We start from the raw sequence: 3,455 nt of genomic DNA on the forward strand, positions 1-3,455 counted from the left end.
GGCATCAGGGCCTGGAACCTTTCCCTGTGTTGCAATTTAATGGTGAGTCATTGTCATTCGCCCCTTCCTGGGCCACTGACACCTGGGGAACACAGGCAGGGCACTGCCCTGGCCTGTGGGCTGGGGCACTGCTTCCTCTGGTTCTCCCCCATGTAGGGCGGCCAGGGAGCTCCCTGGAATGATCAGATCCCCCCAGGGATGATGAGACTCCAGATTGTGGCTATTTTCCAAACCGCACTTTGGGGTGGCTGCCTCCTGGTGGCAGGTAGGGAGGAACCCCCACATTATCGGCGCGCCATCTCCCACACACGGTGGCTGCTTCCGGGAGGGCGCCCTGGGTCTGGTGAGTGCCGCCGTAAGAATACCCTTTGCCTTCTCGTCCGTTCTGACGAACGAACGTCCACTCTGCCGGACAGAGCAGGGCTGCTCCTTAGGGCCTCTCGGGCTGTCAATCATGTCAGGTCCAGTCTGCCTCCTCTTTCTTTCTCAGAGTGGCTGATGGATTTGAATCACCAGTGCTTAACCCTCAGTGCCACCAGGGAAAGGCAGGAAGTTGGAAGCCCATAAAGCCTAAAGGGCATGTGCCAATTCAGGCCCTTGAGGCAGGAAGGCGGTACACCTGGGTGGGCCTCAAACTAGGCCAGGTGGGCCTAATTCAGCCAGTGGGGTCAACCAGTCCCGTCGACTATGCCTCCCAGCCGAAAGGCCCCAAAAGGCCAGAATAGGGAGAGACCACTCTCTCTTTCCCTCTGCCCCCTGCCTTCCGCTCAGATGTGCTGTGGGGTCTCTCTCTCTCTCCCTCTCTCTCGGTGCAGTCCCACGTTCAGTTAACTGTAAAACCTGAAACTTCTGCTATCCTTTATAAAAACCCACTTGGATCACAAACCAGACTTCAGTGTGAATTTCTTTCTCATGCAAAGCCGAGGATCCAGGTCTCTCTCACCTGAGGCATCTAGCAGCAGTGGCATTTGCCGACCTGGTCAGTAGTAGTCCTGGGCCCGTCGTCTCCCTGCCTTGCCTACAGATGTCCCCTGCATCCCTTGACCCAGCTTGGAGCACCTTTGTGGTCACAGCTCTCATTTCTCCCAGGGAACTGGTTACGCTCCACGTGACCATCTGGCAGCAAGGCCAATCTGGCCTTGAATTTCCCAAGCACCCACGGGGTTCCTGGGTCTGAAGACTTGCTTTTAGATGCTAGCGAGGAGACCGAGATGTCACGGAGTCCACTTCAGCCATTGTGACCTCGGCTGTGACCTGGTGGTGAAAGTGGATTTCCCCGAAGTCTGAGGGATGCTCATCTCTGGCTGCAGTGACATTCTGGTGAGGTGCTGGCTGCCCCACCCAAGTCAGAAGTCTACAATCGGGATTCCTCGGGCACTTTGTGACATTCTGACCATGGCCCAGGTCCTGCTGAGAGCAGGGGCGCTCCTCAGGGCACCCACAGGCTGGGGGAGCTGGGCCTAGTGGAGGATCTGGCCTCAGTCCCTCCCCTGACGTGTAGGTCCCTTGTTGGGCCCGGGACACCAGCCAGACTCTCTCAGGAGCCCTGCTTGCTCTTCTCAGCCCCCAGCTCTAGAGCTCACTGCTCTAGCCAGCCTTAGCGAGCTGGTCTTCCTTCAAAGCTCGAGGAGAAGTGGCCGAGCCAGCCCCCAGCCGCGCGGTAGCTGGACAGCATCGCTCTTTCCGCAGAGTGAGATGTGTACACTGATTTCTGCTATTGTGGGAGAAGGGCCACTTGAGGGTCAATTTCCCCCTAATAACAAAACTCAGCCCGCTGTGATATTTTTGTCCCCGTTTTCAGACATAGAAGAGAGTAACAAAATTATAGGGGTGCAGGGAGAGACCCCAAAACGCAGGCCACACGCATCACTGCCAGGCTCGTCGCTGGCTGCTCTGTGGTGACGGCCTGGAGTAGGAGTGAGTGACGGGGGGGACAGGAAAGAGGCCAGTGGACCAGGGATGGGCTGGCGCTCTGCAGGGGGGCGTCGCAGGCTACACGCTAGATTGCTAACCTCAAGATCAACAGTTCAACACCACCAACAGCTCCATGGGAGAAAGAGGAGGCTCTCTGCTCCCGCAGAGTTACAGTCTCAGAAACCCACAGGGGGTCTACCCTGTCCTCCAGGGTCACTACCAGTCGGACTCAGCGCCATGGCAGTGACCTTGTTGGCTTTGTTTGCAGGATGGACAGTGGCTGCACTGGAGAGAGGGTTGGGACAAGGTAGTTAGTGGTTGTGTTAGATTCGGTGACAGACTGTGGTGTTGTTAGATGCCAGCGAGTCAGCTTTGACCCATGGCGACCCTGTGCACCAAGGACTGTATTTTCTTCAGTCGCGAGTGACCAGAGTCTAAGTAAAACCATCCTGAGCCGGTCGGAGGCCCATTAGATGGAAGCGATGTGGGGATGGAGGTCTTCGCAGGGCCCTTGGGGTCTGAAACCACCTCTCCAAGCCCCCGGACTCTCATCTTCACCTGGACAACTCGTACAGTTGCAGACAGGTTTTCTGCAGGACCCTCAATGCACAGAGGAGTGTTCTCAATTAGATCCGGTTAGAAAAATCCCCAGGAAGGACTCTAATGGCCTAACAGGCCACGGGGCCATCTGGGCCACTTACCAGAGCAAGAGGTGGCTGTGGTCGACCCTGTGGGTCCTATGTCCCGCTGAGGTAGAGAACCCTGGAGAAGGCTTGGGTCAGAAGATGTCATGATTTCGTGGCATTGCCAGCTAAGCATTAGACTTCAAACCACAAGGTGAGCTGTTCAAACCCATCAACCGCTCTGCAGGAGAAAGAGGAGGCTGTCTGCTCCCGTGAAGAGTGAACAGTCCTGGAAATCCTTCTCTAGCAGCGGTTGTCAGCTTCCTAATGCCACGACCTTTTGATACAGTTCCTCATGGTGTGGTGACCCCATATGTGGGCGTATCTGCATGTGGGTGGACCCCCTGGAGACGGATAGAGGCGCGGTGTCTCGGTTCTTAAGACCATCCGAAATAGGGTCTTAGGCGACCCCTGTGAAAGGGTCGTTCGACCCCCAGGTTGAGAACCGCTGTTCTAGGGGGTCACGATGAGTCTGGGTCCACTCACTGGCACTGGGTTGGGTGTGCTTGAAGGGCGTGGAAGCATCGAAGTAGAGTGGTGGGAGAGTAGTCCGAGATACAGATCCAGAACTCAGAGGAGAAACAGGGTGGAGAGATCGCCAGTCATTGGAAGAACAGATGAGGTCGTGGGAATGAGGGAAAGAGGAAGACAGGAGCGCTCACGGACTTTGGAAGTGCCTCTGAGCTGTGGGGGGAAGGCTATCTGGTCACAGAGGCTGAGCACAAGAACCAGAGAGGCAGGAGGAGAACCAAGGGAGTGTTGTCTTGTGGACCCCGTGGACGCTATGCCAAGAGCAGTCAACAGAGGACCCCGTGGACGCGTATGCCAAGAGCAGTCAACAGAGGACCCCGTGGACGC

Source organism: Echinops telfairi, unplaced genomic scaffold (genome assembly GCF_000313985.2).
Source record: "Echinops telfairi isolate 266 unplaced genomic scaffold, ASM31398v2 ScPeMD7_2573;HRSCAF=3158, whole genome shotgun sequence".
NCBI lineage: Eukaryota > Metazoa > Chordata > Mammalia > Afrosoricida > Tenrecidae > Echinops > Echinops telfairi.